Here is a 23,127-nt window from a genome sequence, read left to right as displayed (position 1 = left end):
TTGGAGCATAGAAGGTTGAGGGGGAACTTGATAGAGGTATTTAAAATTATGAGGGAGATAGATAGAGTTGATGTGGATAGGCTTTTTCCATTGAGAGTAGGGGAGATTCAAACAAGAGGACATGAGTTGAGAGTTAGGGGGCAAAAGTTTAAGGGTAACACGAGGGGGAATTTCTTTATTCAGTGAGTGGTAGCTGTGTGGAACGAGCTTCCAGTAGAAGTGGTAGAGGCAGGTTCGGTATTGTCATTTAAAATAAAATTGGATAGGTATATGGACAGGAAAGGAATGGAGGGTTATGGGCTGAGTGCAGGTCAGTGGGACTAGGTGAGAGTAAGCATTCGGCATGGACTAGAAGGGCTGAGATGGCCTGTTTCCATGCTGTAATTGTTATATGGTTATACAGTTATATGGAACACTTGGAAGGAATTGCTGGAGATCAGCATCCAGGGTAGGAATCACATCATGAAGATAAATTGTCTTGATCTGTTCTTACATAGCATTCCATGGACCAGTGCTATATATTTTTGGAAATTTTTCCACATTTTTGTATGTGGTTTACTATCTTTTTAAAACAAGTTTTGAGGTAATTTTAGTATCTGTGTTTCAATCAGCTACACACATTAGTGTATATTCTTTCATCTTTCACACATTGCCATAACCAGGTGGAACCTTTCTTATAGGACTGGCACGTATTATATTATGCCTTAGGGCTAAATGTTCTTTTCCCAATACTCTAAAGTTTTTGAGATGTAGTGAGTGGCCTTAGAGCACTGGTGGGGTGTGAAGTTAATTTTGGGGAAGGTTTCCCTGTTTAACAATTAAAAATGAACTATTTGTCACAAGTACATCAAAATATACAGTGAGATGTATTGTTTGCATCAAAACAAATTAGTGAGGATCATGTTGGGCAGCCCGCAAATGTCCCCATGCTTCTAGCGGCAACATAGCATGTCCACAACACAGTAACCTGCTCCGTACATCTTCGGAATGTGGGAGAAAGCAGGAGCCCCCAGAGGAAACCCAAGCAGACATGGTAAGATCATACAAACTGTATACAGACAGCAGTGGGTATCAAACCCCGATCCTACAGCTAACACTGTAAAGCTGTATGCTAAACTCTACACTAATGTGCTTGGCTTTTTAATATTATTCCTCAACCTTTAACAGGTCCTATTTCCTAGAATACCAGAATGCTTAGCATTGAAACTTGTTTTCTCAGAATGCTTTCCTGGGTTGGGCAATAGAACAAGGATGATGTGGCATAGTACCTCTCATGTCTCTCAAATAATATTGATGCACTCCCAATCTTTCAAAAGCATCATTTCACAACCTATTTGTGGCTCATTAAATTCAAAGCATAAAATAGTCTCAGTACTTATATATAAAAAAGATAAGTCACACCACTCTTAGGACACAACCTGTTCAAAGACACTTGACTGCCCATTAAAAAAAAAACCAAAGGAATGTTATTAGGAGAAGGCATGGTTGAAGAGATGGGCTGGCAGGATGGGTGATGGAGTTTTATATAGTAAGAGAGGAAATAATGAAGCAGTTACATAAGATCATTCTAAAATGTTTTAAAGAACAATGGTTTCTTTTACTTGAACAAATCAGCAAGAAAAATATAAAGCCCACTGGGACAGAGAAACATCCAAACATTTATTGTTGACTTCCCCCACTAGAATGTCAATGATTTGATGCATGCACTCCTAATTACTATGCCATAGAAAGGCTAACTCAACAGAGGGTGATGTAATCACTTAAACCTGTACACTACAAATGCAATATTGCTCATGCCGATTGTAAACATGAAAAAAAGTGACCTGAATTGTTTCCATTCAGATAAATTTCCCAAGTAAATGAAGATGGCCAAATCTGGATATAATTTGTTTGTTATGTGCTATGTCACATGACATGGGCAATCGTGGTCTTTCCATGGTCATGCTTGTTCTTGTCAAATTTTTCTACAGAAGTGACTTGCTATCGCCTTCTTTGGGGCAGTGTCTTTACGAGATGGGTGACCCTAGTCATTATCAGTATTCTTCAGAGATCATCTCCCTGGCATCAGAGGTCATATAACCAGGGATTGTGATATGCACCAGCTACTTCAGTATTCATTCAACACCTGATCAGAGGGCTAAGCAGATGCTACATCTTGCCCAAGGGTGACCTGCAGCTAGCAGAGGGAAAGAGTGCCTCATACCTCCTTTATTAGAGACACATCTCCACCCGGAATACATTATTCTTTTTAAAATAAAATCATATTCTTGGCCACATACCCAGTGTCCTTCTATTCTGCAGTTACTAAGAGGAATTTTTCTTGGAGATTCACGTTGTCTACTTCCACTACTTCCACTATTCTGATATTAGCCAATCAAGGTCTCTAACAACAAGCGATACTTCAAAAAAAAGTAAATGGATGGTTAAAAAAAAATCCTGTCTAAATATGTAGAATCTGATCTTTTTTGGAATGAAAACATTCCTACTTCGTGTGTTCTGTGGAACTCACCATTGAATGTATTTGGTTTGATGAGCCCAAGGTTTCTGGGTAAGTTTGCATTCTGAGGAGAGCCTGTAAAGGTTTGAGATGAATGAGATCTTTGACTTCCTCATATGGTTTACTCTTTACTGTGTTATTTTCATTCAGCCATCAGCATTAATCTTTCAGATAGTTTTTAATCCCAGTCACCAAATGTTCTGACAAGAGATACACAATGATCCACTCAATAGGTAAAACCATGGTTTGGAGTTGGTGAGCTGGTTGTCCACAGAAAGAATAACAATGAACACTTCAATAGAAGCCTTTTTAGAAACTAAGAAACACAGTGGTCTTTCCCTTATTGGTATGGTATTGGGTATGCTGTTAAGTAATATAGAATTATATTTTATAATAGGAATAAATCCAAATTTGACTGTTGTTATTTACTTGGGAAAAAAATCTAAATAGCAAAAATTCAGGTCACTCAATAAGAGCAATATTACATTTATAGAGTATAATTTTCTGTGATTACACAATTCTATGCTTGGGTAGTCTTTCTATAATACAAGTATGAAGAGTAGGCATGTCACATCATTGACATTCTGCTTGGGAAGCCATCAAAGGTTTATTTGTGTTTTTTAAAATACCAATGGGATTAAAACTTCTTTCTGCTGATCCAGACCAGAACAAAAAGAGCCATTGTTCCCTAAGCAACATACACACACACACACACACACACACACACGTTTCTCAAGACATTTCATTATTCTTTAAGACACTTCAGAATAGTCTTCATCTCTCTTCCTCACATGTTAATTGTCAATCCTTTCTGAATTTGAATTCTAATTTATACAGAATTTTGCACACATGTTGTTCGTTTTATATATTGAGGAACAGCAATTAGTAACCATTTGAGCATGCTGGTAATAGATCCACTTTTCGATAAGGACTGATAATGCTTCAATTGCTTTTAGTTAGTTGTGCATCCTTTAACCTCCTGGTGATCAGACAAAATCTTAATATCAAGCTTGATCAGGGCTGAAGGAGAGTTCTAGACTGCTGTGACCATTCTCTGCACAAAGCAGGGCTATGTATGCAAATGTGATACCAAATTCAATACTTTACTGTTGTGTTACTATCTTTGGACTTCTTGGCATTAAGCACAACATGTCCATTCTTAGAGATCAGCATTTACCAACTGTGAGTAAAACTCTTCCAGCCACTGGGGAGTATTTCTACTGAATGAATAGGTGCTACATTGCTGGCATGGAGGGTGGGGGAGCCAAGTGTTCCTTCAGGAAGCGGGGTTGCAAAGGGATGTGGACAGGCTGGAGTGAAACAGTACGTGTCGGAGACATGTTCTTTATGCACGGAGATCCTCCGAACTATAGCCAGGCATCCTTGGTATGTGATTGGCAGTGAGGTGTCTGTACAGATATGAGTGCACTATAGTGAAGGCTGTAATGCTGGAGAAAGCCCGTGGCCATTCTGCCAGCTGCTGTGGGCTGGAGGAAAAGTCAATCAAGTCTCCTGCCACTGAGTAGGGAGTGTGAGTGACCTCTAAAGTAGCAGGCATCAACAAACCGTGGGATGCAGCAGATACCAGAAACAGCAGTCTGAAATGGTTCTGAGGCTGTGAACCTGAACTTCATGGACCAAGCAGTCAAGACACAACTTTGAGGTTGCACTTGAGTTTGCAGAAGGTCGGAGATCTTAGAAAGGACAATAAATATAATTTCAGCATTGGCCTTTCAAATAGCCAAGTTTCCAAGGGTACAGTGAATGAAACATGGTTTTTCAGTGAGTATGCAAGATTTATTAAGTCCATAACCTTACTGCAAATGAATGTTGCATTATCGCTAATGTCACTTTATAGCAGAAAATGAGAACTTGGGAAAACAAAATTCCTGCCCAAATATGAGGAGATAAATTTACTGGAATGTGCTAAGATGCTTGAATTTGCAAAAAGGTTGCTGTTCCTGGGTTTAAACTGATTTTCAACAATTCAATACCATTAATTTCATATTAAAGAAGAGTTTCTAGCAAACTCTTTTTCTCCTCTTCCAAAGTGGCTGCTTGACCTGTTGAATATTTTCAAAAATTTCTATTTTTATCTTGGATTTCCAGCTTCCACAATATTTTATTTTGTTTTAAAATATCTTCTTCTAAAAAGTGAGGGATCTTTAATTTAACAAAGCAAAACTAATAAGAATGAATGCTTGGCAAAAGACAAACTGCTATATACCAGCAGCAGTACAGATTTAGATATTGAGATCACGTGAATTCAGACAAATTTCTCCCTTAATCTTAAAACTGAGCAAAATTTAGTGTAACCATTACTACAGAGTTACAGATAAGTAGCTATTAGTTTACAGCTAGAAATGGAACTTAAGGACTAAGAGTATTTCCTGTCCCATATCCCACAATGTAAATTCTATGTAATTGCAGTGTTATAATTTTATGATAGCTCTCCAAATATATTCATTGCTTTTGAGTGTCTTTTCAGAGATTTTGGCGTGCTTTCCAAGATGAGATGTTAACCAAACAGTTCAATTGAATGGGAAGAACTTACTGAGAAACATATTTACTGCAATAGGAAAGTCATTGCAGTAGGAAACATCTCTTTTATGATCATAGCCATTTACTTAAAAATAGGGAATCAATCAGACACTGTTAATAAGTGCCATGGGAGTGAAATACTCTCTGGTTATTGAACAGCCTGACTAGAGTACAAGAGGGAGCTTTTGATCCTTCCTAATTTTATGCAGGTTTGCAAACCTTTTTTTTTGTCCACACACAGTGTCATTTATGACTTGCACAGGGATTATCAGATATTCACCATTTCTCAATAGCTAACTCACTTCAGTCAATTGAATTATTAGGAAATGATTGGGAACATTTTTGAGTGTATGCAAGACGGGATGAAAATGAGATCTCCCAATAGCTAAACATTTTTAGTTGCTTCCTGGTGTCATGTTAACCTCACTTTCAAGGCCTCTACAAGTCATGTTTTTCAATAGTTATTGCTTATTATTTTGTATTTTTCTCTGTTTGCATTTGCACAGCTCGTTGTCTTCTGTACGTTGGGTTGTCCGTCTTTTGTTGTGTGATTTTTCATTGATTCTATTGTGTTGCTTTGTATTTACTTTGAATGACCACAAGAAAATGAACCTCAGGGGAGTATATGGTGACATCCATGTACCTTGATTATAAATTTACTTTGAACTTCACAGAGAAGATACTAGATCTCATTAAGAGATGCCAAAAGTTGTGACTGCTGCAAGAAATCTATATCAACACCGTTTCGTACATTTGGTTACTTTCCAGTGGCTCACCCTCAACTGTGCAAGTTTATGTTACAGTGAAAACAAGATTAGGCACAGGTTTACACAGGAATAAATTACTCCCACACACTGCATAAGCTGTTGGTTGAAGAAACAATGCGTGGGTGCAGAACTAAGAAGCTTTAGAACAGTTCAAGGTTTTGAGAGAGGACCAAAGAAGTTAAGAAGAAAGTGAATTATAGGAAAACCCATGCTTTCCCAATGTCTTGGTATGTAACCAATTGAGGAGATTGAGTGAATGCCATTCATTAAGTGCTAAATTTGAAACACACATCTTGCATTAGGTCAAAGCATTGCAATGGATTTTAGAGATGTGATAGGGCAATTACTGGGGATCCCACTACTGATTGAAAGCCATTCTGTTGATCCTGACGTTAAACCGAGTCCACCAGCAGTACTATTTAATGGAAAAATCACTGTTGTTTTCAGCATGAAAGGAAGAACTTATGGCCAAGTGGTCCCTGAAATAATGGATTGGCAAAGGGAGGTTGAGCTGCTTAGAAATCCAAAAAAGCAAGTTTCCTGAGTTCACTACAGGACCGGATTTTGTTTTTTTTTTGTTGAAAATGAGTTCTTATACAGTAGGATAATGACCCAAGACTGTAGAGGCACCATAGATGGTTGTAGATGCACCACAGAAAGCATCTTATCTGGTTGTATCATAGCCTAGTACAGCAACTGCTCTGCCCAAGATCATAATGAACTGCAGCAGCTTTTCGTGATGTGCTAAACGCAGCTCAGCACAACATGAAAGCTAACCTCTGGTCCATGGCCTCTTGTCTGCTTCACTGAGGCAGCAACGGACTCAAAGACTTCTCCCAACCTGGATATTCCCTCTTCTCACCTTCCCAAGGAGCACAAGATACAAAAGTCTGAAAGCATATACACCACACTCAAGGAAATCTTTTAACCCACTGTTATGAGACTATTTGTACTTTAACCCAGGCAACCTGTTCATATTCTATACCTTCACAGTATGGTCTGGCCCAAGAATCCCCTCATGACAAGTGTCCATACCAAAATTTGAACTACAGACCTATTTAGAATGTATAAATGGCCTATCTGACATTAATAAATGGGTGATTAATTCTTAATTAATGTTTCAGAGATCTAAAATCTATTTCAATAGATACGGGTCAAATTTGACCCAGAACAGCCTCAATGTACAAAAATTTGTAGCACCTGTACAAAAGTATAAAATTTTAAAAATATTTTCATGTTTGCACATTTTGGTCACTTTAGGTAAAGTCGTCAAATTTCAGCTAAATAAATGGCATTTAGGGTGTTTTTTTACTGCTGTCAAATGTCAAAATGGGTCAAATTTGACCCAAACTGTATGTAAGGATAATGGATGCTTTACATCACAACCTACCTCATCTAGCCTTGTACTTACTGTCTGCCTACATTGCACTTTCTCTGTGACTGTAGCATTACATTCCTTTTCCCTTGTACTACCACAACGCACTGTAAAATGACCTGTATGGATAGAATGTAAAAGAAGTTTTTTTACTCTGTACATTAGTATGTGACAATAAAATACTACTTTTCCAATCTACACATTTCATTCATTCATTCTCCTGGCCTGCAGTTGTTGGGAGCAAATGAAAAGTTAAATTTTGGAAGACAATCTCCTTTAGAATCATCTTCATGATTAATAGCCCTCAATTGAAAGTGTTTTTTTTGTTATCTGTTCTGTAAACTTTTAAATCCCATCCCCCCCCACCCTCTATGTTAACTTCCACCCTGGAGATTGAAGCTGTACCAGCTTTAGTTGGGGAATTCAAAGACTAATCCGACAGTCATGTTTTCTTCTGGAGCAGATCATTAACTTGTCATGTTAAAATCTGTCTCTTTGTTGATCCAGTATTTGCACCATTCATGTTCAGTTCCTGTCAGACAAACCAAGTAAGATCAGCTCTTAATTCTAGATGCTACATTCCTAACAAATATAGTTCTCATCCAGCAAAGCTGTAACTAAACTACATTGTCTGTTTGTTTGAAATTTTACTGCTACTATGCACTTGGATTAGCCACAATAATTTATCACCAGTAAAAAAAAACCAAGAACTTGTTAAGAAAGACATTTCTTTAAAAAAGCATACAAGAATTTCTGCGGATTTTCCATACTAACATCTGCAATGTTAACTTTTATCTCAAGGGGAATAGAATATAAAAGCAAGGAGATAATGCTGAGCCTTTCTAAGGCTGTGGTGAAATACATATACCTGTCTGGACACGCCCCCCCCCCCCCCCCCCCCGCTGACTGCTCCTGTGGCCCCTCCCACTGACCGTGGCTCCTCCCACAGACCCCGGTATAAAGGCGATTGAGGCCTGAGCCCTGCCTTCAGTCTCCAGGATGTAGTATGGTGGTCAACTACTGCTTGTTCTTTCTTCCAGTCAATAATAAAAGCCGATATCTCGCCTCACGTCTCAGAGAGTTATTGATGGTGCATCAAAGACACTAGTCAGGCCGCACTTAGAGCATTGTCAATATCAGAAAGGATGTGTTGTCATTGGAGACAGTCCAGAGGAGGTTCACAAGGGTGATTCTGAAAATGGAAGAGTTAACATATGAGGAGCATTTGGCAGCTTTGGGCCTGTACTCACTGGAATTTAGAAGAATGTGGGCGGAATCTCATTGAAACCTACCGAATGTTGAAAGGACTATATAGGGTGGATGTGGAGAGGATGTTTCCGATAGTGGGGGTATCCAGAACGAGAGGGCACAGCCTCAAAATTGAGAGGTGACCCTTTAGAACATAGGTAAGGAGGAATTTTTTTAGTCAGAGTGGTGACTCTGTGGAATGCTCTGTCACAGACTGCAGTGGAGACCAAGTCCATGGAGAAATTTAAGGCGGAAGTTGATCGTTTCCTGATCAGTCATGGCATCAAAGGATATGGTGAGAAGGGAGGTGTATGGGGTTGAGTGGTATCTGGGATCAGCCATAATAGAACGGCAGAGCAGACTTGATGGGCTGAATAGTCTAATTCTGCCCCTATGACTTTTGGTGCTATATAATACATCTCTCTGAGCTTCTGATATGTGCTCCTTTGCTGTAGGTGACCCTTCCTCCCCGCCCTCCCCCAGAGGTATTTTCTCCAGATCATCTAGCTCATCTCCCTCCTAAGCAATACAACCAAACCACAGATTCACTAGTTATTTATATTTGTGCTATTAAGACAAGCATCAGTATGTCCAAAGTGCTTTGAGAGGCTAGAATTAGCTCAGTCAGCTCTATCATGGGCACTAGCCACCCAGCATTGGGGTCATCTTCAAAAAGCAATGCCTCAAAAGGCAGCATCCATAATTAAGGACCCCCATCTCCCAGGGCATGCCTTCTTCCCATAGCTACAAACAGGGAGGACCCTGCATTATAAGAAACAGCCTCTTCCACTCTGCCATCATATTTTTGAGCAGACATTGAACCAACCAATGAACACTACCTCACTATTTTTGCTCTGTTATGGCACAACTTATTTAATTTAAAATTTTACAATATATTTAATTTATATTTTTAATGTATTGCACTCTACAGCTGTTGCAAAACAACAAATTTCATGACATGCGTCAGTGGTATTAAATCTGATTATGATCTTCAAGAGAAACCTCAATGACTAAAGACTACTGACAAAAGACTCCATCACCAAAGACCCTCAAAATCCAGCACATGCCCTCTTCTAGTTATTATCATGGAGAACGTGCAGGAGTGTGAAGACCCCCATTCAATGTTTTAGGAACAACTTCTCTACCGTCAGATTCCTGAATCCTCAGCAAATTTCACGTTATACAAGACAGTGATAATAATCCTAATTCTGATGAGGGTTCTCTGATATTGTAGCTGTCATCATTCAGATGAAATATTAAATCAACACCCTGCATCAGGACCATATCACAGGACCCAAGGTACTTCCTTGAAGACTAGTAACTATTGTCAACGGTCAGACCAGTATTTATCTCTCTAAAGGGTGAACGATTTAATCATTACATTGCTATATGTGAAAACTTGGCGTGTATAAATAGGTTGCAGCATTTCCTAAACAGAAACAGTTTGAAAGTACTTTATTGTTCCAAAAAACTTTGGGACCATCTGAAAGTGATGATACAGCACTATGAAATGCTAGTAATGCTTCCTTTTCATCATGGACTGTCCAATCTGCTCACATAGATGCCCTATAAAATTTTAACATTTTCCAAATATTTAGGGTGTTTTAAAGAAATATCATTAAGCATTATATAAATGATTACCTCTCACCTTATATTGAATGATTTTGACTTACTTATGACTACAAGATCAGTCATACAATCCAATGTGTGAATATATTGCTCACTATGTCTTAAACCTCAACAAAGCACATGAAGTAATGAAATTTTGTTTCAGATTAAGCTGGAAATACTCTGAGGGTCAAGCAGCACCTACAGAAATAGAGCAGAGTTAATATTTCAGGTCTCTTCATTATGAGTGAAAAATTGATAAAACAAGCATTTTTAAGTTGCATAGAAAGAGAGGTTGAGAGAAGAAAGTCTGTGATTGAATAGAGACCAAGCTTGTCCAGGTGATGCAATTGTTTTTGTTGCTGTCTAAGAGGAGGAAAATTAATGCGTGTTAATCATAACAGTCTGTCCGAAGAGTGTAATTAGAATAAAATGAATGAAAGCTCAAGAAAGGAACAAATAATCATGAATTGCAAGAAGCAGAATTGCACTCCATTCTCTGACTAATATTCAACATTGTTTATTGTCATTTTTCAGCACACGAGAGAGAGGAGAATGAAATGATTGTTACTCTGGCTCAGGTGCAGCACATAAAAAACAATTACAGTAAGATCACAATAAAAAACAATATAAATATAAAAGCAATCTTATAAAACAATATGTAAGTAACTCTGAGTGGTTTATGAAGAGGCTGTCCAGGGACTTGTTTTGTAGTTACTGTAAAGCTCTCCCAGTGCGTCCTTGGCATCCGAGAGACCTGTGGGATGGAATGGCTGATTGCTGCAGGCACCTTCTTCTGTGGGGAATCTCTGGTCCTGGCCGCATTTCCAACCTGTGAATTGTTTGGGGTTATGAACACTTCTCAGGAATGAAACCCTGTTATAACCCAGGGAAGACCAGTGTCCATTTCTTTTCTGTTAAGTTCTTATTAATTCCCCTTTGAAGGCCGTGATTGAATCTGCTTCCACTGTTCTAGCAGGCAGTGCACCCCTAATCTTAAGCATACCCCATACAAAATAAAACCTCCTCATCTTACCTCCTGTGCTTTTGCCAAACACCTTGCAATTCTTCTCTGTAATGAGGTACAAGATGTCTGGCATGAGCATTATCTAGCTGATCAATCCATCAATTGTTAGTTTCAGTTTCTTTTTATTTACTCCATCTGAACTTTATCCAGTGCTCGACAACTCTGCCATTTACTGCTCAAAGGAGAATAATTTCAGCCTGTCTGCATACTTTTGGTTTCTTGTTCCTGATAACTTTGCAAAACAGCTCTCCAAAGCTTACGAGTCATTTCAAGAGTGTTAGCCCAGAACAAAGCACAATGCTCCATCTGGAGCGGAATTCACACCCCCAATTGGCATGATTGGCTTGGCATAATTTCCTATAATTGTCCTCTACAGCTTTGAAATTCCGGCTCACCCAAGGATGTGCAGTAGGGTGCCAAAAGATGTTTGTTTATTTAGAGATGCTGCACAGAACGGTCCTGTCCAGCCCAGTGATCAGCACCACTCAGAATCAGGTTTATTGGTCATGGAAGGTCATAGCATAGGTCATGAAATTTGATGTTTGTGGCAGTAGAACATTGCAATACATAATAATTAGAAAAAAAACTGCAAGTTACTTGGACTTGGTTCCAAAAGGTTATTATAGCTGGGGGTGGTTGTGGGGATAAGCTCCCACTACCTATTAAATGTTCCCAATGGTATGTGTCTCAAATAGCCTCTGACAACCAAGTCCAGCTCTTGGCCTTTAGCTAGCAAGCCAGGCAGAACCATTTCTACTGACAGAAGAAGGGACAAAGGCAGGTTACTAGCACCTTAAAACCAGTCACTTAGAGCAGATGGGGCTTATCAGCTGTGGTTGGCAGCTCATCCAGAAGGAAAACTCTGATCTCAAACCTCCGCTGCCTTGTGGCTACACCCACTTACGGAAAAGGCTTCAGGAGTGAACCCCCAAGGAAATATCCAGACCTGGAGTCCCTAAGGTAGTCCTACGTTGAAGTCAAAGCTGACTGGCAACTCCTACAAATCCGCTGGTGCCAAAACTGTATCGGCCTCTGCCACTCCTTGGGATTCATCTGCAGTGTAGAGAGGGTTAGCCTACTACAATGGCAGCAGCTTGCTCTCCAACTGTACTGCCCTAGCTTGTGTACTGAGTTGCATATCACATTCAGCTGGGATGCAACATCCATGCTCAACTCTGACCAACAGACCACCTCACCCATATATTAAAAAAAATAAATTAAATAAGTAGTGCAGAAAAAGGAGAAAAAATACTGATGTAATATTCAAGCATTCATTGCTTATTCAGAAATCTGATGGTGGAGGGCGAAGTGGTTCCTGAAACGTTGAGTGTGTGTCTTCAGGCTCCTGTATCTGCTCTTTGATCGTGGCAATGAGAAGAGGGCATATCCCGGGTGAGGGGGGGTCCTTAATAATGGATGCCACCTCCTTTCTGAGTCAATGCCTTTTGAAGGTGTCCTTGATGAGGTGTCAGAATTGAGGATGCACCCTGATGCCGAGCTGTAATAACATCGCGCTAACCGCTACGCTACCGTGGTGCCCCTAAAAATGACTCTTGATGATCCTCATGTCCATTATATTAATTTTATTCTTTATTCAGAGATACAGCACAGTAACAGGCCCTTCCAGCCCGACTAGCCTGTGCTGCCCAATTACACCTATGTGTCTATTAACTCGTATATCTTTAGAAAGTGGGAGGAAACTAGAACACCCAGAGGTAACCCATGCAGTTACAGGGAGAATGTACAAACTTATTTTTTTTTTTAAATATACAGACAGTGGTGAGAATTGAATCCTGGTTACTTGACACTAATAATATTGCGCTAACTGCTATACTACTGCAAGACCCATTTCCATTGCCAGACTCCATATGCAGAATAAATACAATTAGATGAGTGTCCTGTATTTTTGGGAATAATTTGTTGTCAGGTGGGATTGGGCCAGGTTCAGGGAGTCAGGTTGATTGGATCCATGCTGGGTCTGGGAGAGGGATGCAGTTGAGAAAAGGGGGGATTGGGACCTTGTATCATTGGTGGGGGAGACCAAAGGAAATTGAACATATCCCCTCCATCGAGGGTTGCCAATAATGATAGTGACAAGAAGAGGACTTCAGATAATGGTAACGATTGACCAAAGGTCAGAATGTCTGTGACAAAACAGTAGGGACAGGGGTAGCATTGATTGAAGAATGAGTCTTGCGTGGGGCTGGGATTCAGTGGTGGGGAGAGGTTGATGCCTGGACGTCGAGCAACTGGAATCATTGGAGAATGGTCGTGGGGCTGAGGCATTGGCCTTGGGGAACAACAGGGTTGGGTGTTCAGGAGTTTGGAATGGTTATAGGATTGTGACCTGGGCCTGTGAGGAGGGAAATGGAGAAGGACAGTTTGGGATTCAAATGCTCTGATATTAAGGGTTAGGAATCCAGAGCTGAAACACAGGAGAAGTCAGCATTATTAGGAATGGGCCAGAAGGATGAAGGACATACCCACACAAAAAAAGGGTTAATAATCTAGCTTCCTCTCATCTGTGTAGCTGCTTGCTCACCATTATGTGCCAAATAGTCCTTTACAAAAAGGCACATGCAAAAATGGACATTTGTAAATTGAAGGTATGGGGAGAAGGGCAATAGAAAACAGAGCTCTTTAAGATAAAAGTAAAATTAATTTAAAACCATTAATTCTCATGGCTTTTGATAAGAGCACAAGACATAGGAACAGAGTTAGTCCATTCAGCCTGTTGAGTCTGACTTATTTTCACTCTCAGCCTGACCAATGCATGATAACACCTCAGCATTGCATCCATATTCTAGTCTTCTCAAAATGAATGCCAGCATTGTATTTGCCATCCTTCTTTTTAACCTTTTAGGGAGTCCTGCACTAGAACTCCCAAGTTCCCCTATACCTCCAATTTCTGAATTCTCTCCCCATGTAGAAAATAATCTATATATTTATTCCTGCTACTAAAGTGTATAACCATACACTTCTCTACACTGTATTCAGTCTGCATCTTTTTTGCCCATTCTCTTAATCTGTCCTTGTCCTTGTTCAAACTCCCTGCTTCTTCAACACTACCTGCTCCTTCACCTATCTAGATACCATCTGCAAACTTGGCCTCAAAGCCATGGATTCAGTCATCCAAATCATTAACATATAATGTTAAAAGTAACAGACCCAACACTGACCTCTGTGGATCACCACTAATCACCAGCAGCCACCCAGAAAATGCCTTTCTTTTTCCACTCTCTGCCTTCTGCCAGTCAGCTATTTTTCTGACTGTGCTAGTACCTTCCCTGTAATACCATGGATATAGCTATTTTACAGAGTTAATTTGTCCTTCATTTTCTATCATCATATTATCACCTTATATAATCCTATTGTTAATTTATTACTATTTATGAAGCTGTACAGCAGGAAAATATTACAATAAAGAGGCCTGGGCCTGGAGCAGAGAGCAAGTTTGAATCCCACCAAGGTGACTGTGGAATTTAATTTCCAGAAATTAAATAACCTGGAAGTCAAAAATTATAAAGAAACCAGATTGTTGTGTAAAAATCTGCTTCACTAATGCCCTTGAGGAAAGAAAAATTGCATCTTTACTCACCACGCTGTCCTGGCCCAACCAGTGTGGTTGTTCCTTAATTCTCCTCTGAAATGGCTTTGCATACCATTTGGGTCTCGGGTCCATTAAGAATGGAAAATGCATGCGGTCTCGCCAGTAATGTCACACATCTTGTCAAGGAACAGGCTATTGATTCCTGTTGAGCAATGCACACTACCAATTGGCCAACATTATCAAAGCAAATGCCAAATGTATCCCAGGCATTTCAAACAGAGTATGTCCCAATATTATGCAATTTTATCATTTATAAATAAAAGCAACATGATGAGATGCTGTTTATGTTGCAGATATTTTATTAGATGTTTTATAAGCTATAGTACACCATGTTGGTAAAAGTACAACCAGAATAAATACTTCTTAAAGTAAAACAGTTTTACGATTATTGATTCCAGCTGACATTCATTGCCTAGAAGCTTTTCCAAGACAATATTGGGACCTGAATTAGCAGATGCAATGCATCTTGTTGCAAATTATACAGAATTAACTGGCTTAACCCAAACATTCTTGACAGATGATCTCATTATTTTCTGTGTTGTTAAACAGACCACTTCACTTGGTATGGTTAACATTTCATATCATATATCATTTAATAAAAATCTACAGTTTAACTTTCTGTGGCATATTTTTCATTGAGTGAAAGGGAACAGGCTGTTTATGGGTTGTAATTATACTGTCTAAAGAAAGAAGCAAAAGCAGCCCTACATATGTCACATCTAACATCTGATTTCAGAAAATTTAAAGGCACAATGCCCTTTTTTGTAATGATCCACCCAGACAAATCAGTTTGAGGAAAAACGTTGTATTGCAAAACTTTGAGCACGCTGCGCTGTTGCTAAGGAAAAATATAATAATATGTTCTATACTTAAAACTGTCATAGTTTTATTTTAGGAATGAGAGTTAATGTTGCTGCCTTGACACCAAATCCCATACCATCAGCATTGTGGTGGTCACCATGAATAGGAATTTACCTGGACCAGTCATATAAATAACATGACTTCTAGTGGATGCTTCATATTACATGGTTCACCTACTTACTCCACAAAAACTTTCCAACACCTGCAGGGCATCAAACAAGAACTTGATGAATCAAAAGGAGATTTGCACTTCCCTTATGAAACAACTCAATGTAATTTTCTCCATATCCAATACCTGGCACCTGGAATTAATAGGTCTCTTCTGTATCTAGAGATAGCAATCGATCAAATTGTCACTGGCAAACAGAACTTGCAAAACCAACAATACCTTGCACCTTGGGACAAGGATGCAAAATGCATGGGAACATCATGACTTCTACGTTCTCCAAAAGTCACACACAGCTCTTCAATGAGATTCTAGGGGCCGTCACAACCCAGGTGGGTTACACCCCATAGGAACAGAACGAGAAGATTTATAAAGTGAGGATATGGAGGCTGGGTGTATAGTTGGTGATTGCTAGTGTTTTTGGAGTATTTAAAACAGCTTGACAGGGGCATAGGAACCTGAGAGAAGCAAAATCAAAATACATGATGTATCCACAATAAGTTGGATGAATAAACACATAACATAAGAACATGATTGGATTATCATTTCAGAAATATGTTATCAGGGCAAGCTAAGCTGGATCTAAACATTCTACACTATTTGACAGTTTGGAAAAGGTAGCGAGGATAGTTTTGTTAATAATGAATGTCATCAGTATGATTAATAAACATGACCGTGGCTTGGCAAAGAATATGTTATGAAAGTAGAATCAATTTGAGTAAAACTAAGAAACAGCAGGAGCCAAAAGATGTTGGTGGGTATTGCTTGTTGCTTCTGACACGTGTTACAAGAAATAGTATAACTGGGGAAATTAAGGCTGTATGTCACATGAATAAATCAATAAATTATGAGGGGCTGTGTCTTTCTTTCAGAACAATTTGCAGCTAACACAATAGAAGCAGACAACTATATATATATATATATATATATATACTTATGTATACTCTGTATATGAGCAGGATTTCCAGGTTAGTATGTTGAGGGGCAGACCAAAAACAAGGCACTTTAAGTTTATTATTATGTGACCTGGAGAGCAGGTTACTAGGTCTGCACATGGGTCCATGGTGCAGAAGGGAAAGAGGGAGAAGAGGAGAGCTGTAGTGATAGGGGACTCAATAGTCAGAGGAGCAGACGGGAGATTCTGTGGACGTGAATGGAAAACCCGAATGATATGTTGCCTCCCAGGTGCCAGGGTCAGAGATGTCTCAGAACACATCCACAGCATTTTTGAGGGGGAGGCAGAGCAGCCAGAAGTTTTGGTACATATTGATACCAATGACATAGGAAGGAAAAGCAATGAGGTCCTGAAGAGAGAATTTAGAGAGCTAGGCAGAAAGCTGAGAAGAAGGACCTCCAGGGTAGTAATTTCTGGATTGCTACCTGTGCCACATGCCAGTGAAGGTAGAAACAGGATGATTTGGTAGCTAAATGTGTGGCTGAGAAGCTGGTGCAGGGAGCAGGGCACAGACTCTCCTCTCTTCTGGGGAAGGTATGACCTGTACCAAAGGGATGGGTTGCACCTAAACCTGAAAGGGATCAATATTCTTGCAGTCAGGTTTGTTCAAGCTGTTGGGGAAGGTTTAAACTAATTTGGCAGGTGATGGGAACTGGAGTGAAGGGACTCAGGATAGGATAGATGGTAAAAAAAAAAGCAAAGATAGAGTGCAGATTGACCATCAGGGAAGTCTGGCAGATGATAGGACAAAATTGCAGCCAGCAGGATAAGTATCAGTGCACTAGGGATGCAGAATCAAAAAGGGTAGCAAATACAGTACTCAAGTTGTTATATCTCAATGCACAGAGTATAAGAAATAAGGTGGATGATCTTGTTGCACTACTACAGATTGTCAGGTATGATGTTGTGGCCATCACTGAATCGTGGCTGAAGGATGATTGTAGTTGGGAGCTGAATGTCCAAGGCTACAAATTGTATCAGAGAGATAGAAAGGTAGGCAGAGGGGGTGGCATGGCTTTGTTGGTAAAGAATAGCATCAAATAATTAAAAAGATGTGACATAAGATCAGAAGATGTTGAATCCTTGTGGGTTGAGTTAAGAAACTGGAAAGGTAAAAGGACCATGATGGCAGTTCTATACAGGCCTCCAAATAGTAGCTGGGATGTCGTCTACAGAATACAACGGGAAATAGAAAAGGCATGTCAAAGGGGCCATGTTATGATAGTCATGGGATATTTTAACATGCAGGTAGATTGGGGAAAGCAGGTTAATAAGAATAGAAAAGGCATGTCAAAAGGGCCATGTTATGATAGTCATGGGAGATTTTAACATGCAGGTAGATTGGGGAAAGCAGGTTAATAAGAATGAATTTGTTGAATGCCTACGAGATGGTTTTATACAGCAGTTTGTCGCTGAGCCTACTAGGGGATCAGCTATACTAGATTGGGTGTTATGAAATGAAGAGGCGATTAGAGAGATTATGGTAAAGGAACACTTACGAGGCAGTGATCACAATATGATTGAGTTCAACTTGAAATCTGATAGGGAAAAAGTAAAATCTGATGTAGCAGTAATTCAGTGGAGTAAAGGAAATTATAGTGGTATGAGAGAGGAGTTGAACGAAGTAATTTGGAAGGGGATGCTGGCAGGGATGACAGCAGAGCAGCAATGGATTGAGTTTCTGAGAAAAATGAATGAGTTGCAGGACATATATATTCCAAAAACAAAGAAAAATTCGAATGGCAAAATAGTACTACAGTGGCTAGCAAGGGAAGTCAAAGCTAATGTAAAAGCAAAAGAGAGGGCATAAAACAGAGCAGGGAAAAGATGAAATTCGAAAGCAAGCTAGCAATTAATATCAAGGTGGATAGAAAAAGCTTTTTCAAGCATTCAAAAAATAAAAGGGAGATGAAAGTGAATAGAGATGCAAAAGGACTTGAGAGTCCTTGTGCAGAACAGCCTAAAGGTTAACTTGCAGGCAGAGCTGGTGGTGAAGAAGGCAAATGCAATGTTAGCATTCATTTCAAGAGGTCTAGAATATAAGAGCAGGGATGTGATGCTGAGGCTTTATAAAGCACTGGTGAGGCCTCACTTTAAGTATTGTGAACAGTTTTGGGCCCCTTATCTAAGAGAACATGTGCTGGCATTGGAGGGGGTTCAGAGGAGGTTCACAATGATGATTCCAGGAATGAAAAGGTTATCATATGAGAAACGTTTGATGGCTCTGGGTCTGTACTCACTGGAATTTAAAGGATGGTGGGGGAGCTCATTAAAACCTTTTGAATGTTGAAAGGCCTAGACAGAGTAGATGCGGAAAGGATGTTTCCCATGGTGGGGGAGTCTAGGACAAGAGGGCACAGCCTCAGGATAGAGGGGCATCCATTTAAAACAGAGATGGGGAGAAATTTCTTTAGCCAGAGGGTGGTGAATTTGTAGAATTTGTTACCACAGGCAGCTGTGGAAGCCAGATCTTTAGGTGTATTTAAGATGAAGATTGATGGGTTCTTAATTGGACATGGCATCAAAGGTTACAGCAAGAAGGCCAGGGAGTGAGGCTGAGGAGGGCAAAAATGATCAGCCATGATTGAATGATGGAGCAAAGGGCCTAATTCTGCTCCTATGTCTTATGGTCTTATGGTTCATGAAAATAGGTTACTTAATAGTCTTCTTGTAAAGAGGCCCCTAGGATAGAATGACTATGGTATGATAGAATTTTGCATTGGATTTGAAAGTGGTGTGGTTAACTCTTAAAATAAAAAGAAACAATTAAGGAATAAAGGGAAGGTTGGCTGTGGATGACTTGACCTAAAACAAATATTTTAGGCAGAAAAACACAAACAAAGTAAGTACTCCAACCATGGATTATAGGATGAATTAAGGACGGCAATAAATCTAAGAAAAAGCTTTTAAAGTTGTCAAGATAAGCAGTATGCTGAGGATTGGGAACATTTAAGAATTCAATAAAAAATGACCAAGAAATTGATAGAAAGAAGGGAAAAAGAATATGAACTTAAAAAGATAAGAAGTATAAAAAACAGACTCTAAGTCCATCCCTCAGTTTATACAAGGGAAAAGCTGGAGTGAGTCAAAATGGATCTCCTGCATATAAGGACATAAGAAATTAAGATGGGGAATAAAGGAATGGCAGATACTAAATACTTGGTGTCCATCTTTATGGAAGAAGACACAATATAGCTGCAAGTAATATTGACAAGAGTCTAGTGCAGTAGAGGAAAATAAATTAATGTTAATAAAATACTAGTTAGTAAGCCTCAAAACTGAAATATCTCAAAGACCTTTTGACCAACATCCAAGAGATTTGAAAAAAGTGGATGCTTTCATTATCATTTTCCGAAATTCCACAGATTCTGGAATAGGTTCTGCAGGTCGGAGAATAGCAAGTTTGACATTACTATTTAAGAAAGGAGTGAAAAAGAAAACTAACCAGGTAGCCTCAAATCAATATTGAGGAAATTGTTGAAAGATAGTTGAAAACTGTATTATGATTCGGCAATGTCAATAATGATTAATGAAAGGGAAATTTTCTTTGACTGATCTATTTGAGTTCTTTAAGGATGAAGATGCATGGATGTGGTGTATTAGGATTTTCAGAGAGCTTTGAAGAAGGTTCCCACATGTTGATCAATCCAGGTTAGGGGATATGGAATTGTGGGTAATACACAGATCAAGGTTACCAGGGAGAAAGCAGAGAGTAAGAATAAATGGACCCTGCTCAGGTTGGGGGGCTATGCCCAGTGTAGCTCTACAGGGCTTGTGCTCAACTATTCAAAACCCATTACAGCTATTTGGTTGAAGGAATCAAATGTAATACTTCCAGGTCTGCTTAAAACATGAAACTAATTAAGAATGTGAATAAGATGCAAAGAGACTTCAAAGAAATACAGAATATTTAAGTGAGCTGGCAGCAATATAACAGATGGCGTAGCATGTGGGAAAATGTAAAGTTATCCTCTGGTAGAATTAACAGAAATGCTGAATATTTTTTTCAAATAGGAAGAAATTGTGCTTTTTTATGTTCAATGAGAATGCATAAGTACACAAGTCAATGAGAATGCATTCGACGTCATTAGGCAATGGTTAGCATTTAAAGAAACGTTACCTAAGTTGCACATCACTTATCTATGCTTAAGTCCCAGTCATTCTGTGACTTGGCTGAGGGGATGCCAGTTATCGAAACAAAGCATGGATTTTGTATATAAAGAAAGACATAAAGGGACTTCAAGAGCAGATAGACAAACTGAGTAAGTGATGAGAACATAGCAGATGAAATAACACATGGAAAAATGTGAGGATTTTCATTTTGGTGCACATAACAGAAGAGTGTTAAATAGTGAGACATTGGATAACATATAAAGGCACCTAGCTCTGCTTCTACAAAGTCATTGAAGGCCAACATGCAGGCGTGGCAGGTGATTTACCTGACCAACTTCTCATAAAGATGGTATGTGATCATGTATTATGAGACATTTTGCATACAGGAGTAGGGGGTTACAATTGTATAGAAACTGCAGCTGGAACATTTTATACAGTTTTGGTCTTCTTAACTGGGGAGATGTGTGCTTTAAGTAGATAGATTGCAGTGAACAGTTACTAGACAGGTTCTAGGAGTGGTGGTATGCCGCATGAGGAAAGAATGAGCAAGCTAGCATTATATTCTCCAGAGTTTAGAAGAGTGAGAAGGTGTCACCAAAATATACAACATTCCTGTAGGGTGTAATAGGCTAGATGCAGGGAAGACAATTCTGCAGGCTGACAAGTCTAGGATCCTAATGCACAGTTTCATGATAAGGAGTATGCCATTTTGGATTACAATGAGCAGACATTTCTTCATTTAGAGATCATGGGGAACCTTTGGAATTCTCTCAAGATTCAAGTTTATTTATCATGTGCACATCCAAACATACAGTGAAATGTGTCATTTGGTGTGCAGGGGGAAACTCGCAAGTGTCATCAAACATTCTGGGGCTAACATAGCATGTCATCTGTACATCAAGTGAAGCTCAGTCATTACCTTCATTGAAAGCAGAAGTCAGCATATTTCTGGACATTAAAGGAATTAAGAGATATTGGAGTAGTGCCTGAGAACAGCACTATGATAGAAGATTTGCCTTTATCTTAATGAATAGGAGACAACTTGAAGGATTCTACAAACTTCTCCTGCTCCCAATTTTTACATTCTTATGAAAACTAGCAAACAGGTGCAACAAGCATTGAGAAGGGCAAATGGAATGCCGGCCTTTACTGCAAGTATGGTTTTCCAACTCAATGGTCTGCACAAAGTTAGGATAGGTAAGTGATCAAGTGGATAAGTCAAACAAAGGAATTTCTCTGTAACGCTGTGGCAGGTAAGGGGCAGTTAACATGAGATTAAGTTTGTTCGTGTGTATAATGTGTTGCTAATTGGAAGACTGCGGACCAGACCATCCAAAAAGAGAACATGAGAAAAAGGAAATGCTAAGTCAAAATGATAGCAGGCAAAAATGGTGAGTTCTCAGTTAAACACAAAGAGTGAGTTATCAAAAGTTGGATATTTTGATATTGAGGATATTTGTCTAATAAAGAAAATCTGGATGGAGAGTAGTTGTAAGAGGTAACAGCAGATCTATCACTAGCATGTACCAACCGAGCAAAAGGGAGTTCTGTGTAAAATCATGCTTTTTGGTAAAAGCCCTATCGGGGGAAATATTTCCCTACTTTCTACCCTAGCGAGTTCACTGATTGAATGTTGCTCGGTTATAAGTTTCCACTGTTCTGTTCTGAGGAAGGAAAGCCTGCTCTGCTGCCTGCCTTGGAGCAACAATCTGCAGTGCTCTCAGCTGCGGCAGAACTGCTCCTGTCTCTTTCTGTCAGTCTGGCACAACGTCAAGAAGTGCTTGCCAGCTTTTAAATGTTGTTCCCTTTAGCTGTCAGCATCAGTCTGTCTAAAAAAAGGAATCGGTGCTGCCAAGTGCCCACCCACCACCTGCAGTAAACCACTTATGCCAGAACCAGTATGCGAGGGGACCATCAGTGTGTACACGTATGAAAGTAGCTGTGTGTGAGGGCTGAACACCGATGTGGTCAGGGGCAAGTTGGGATGAGGGCTGCTCTGGATGCCTTCCCACAGTGAAGCTGGAAAGGGAGCACACAACGTCCACCTGTTGGTTTAGCAGGAAAACCACAGTTTAATTTCTCATCTGAATGGGTGGAGAGGGTGAGCAGCGTCAAATTTCTGGGTGGCAACACCTCAGAGGATCTATCCTGCGCCCAGCACGTAGATGCAAGCACAAAGAAGGTGCATCAGCTTCTCTACTTTCTAAGTAGTTTCAGGACATTGGGCATATCGTCGAAGACTCTGACAAACTTGTATGGGCGTACAGTGGAAAGCATTCTGAATGGCTACACCACAGCCTGGAATAGAAACTCTAATCCACAGGAAGGCAGGAGGCTACAGAGAGTGATGGACTCAGTC

The sequence above is a fragment of the Hemitrygon akajei genome, chromosome 7 (assembly GCF_048418815.1).
Source record: "Hemitrygon akajei chromosome 7, sHemAka1.3, whole genome shotgun sequence".
Classification (NCBI taxonomy): domain Eukaryota; kingdom Metazoa; phylum Chordata; class Chondrichthyes; order Myliobatiformes; family Dasyatidae; genus Hemitrygon; species Hemitrygon akajei.
The sequence above is the reverse complement of the archived record's forward strand: the minus strand, read 5'-3'. Positions refer to the sequence as shown.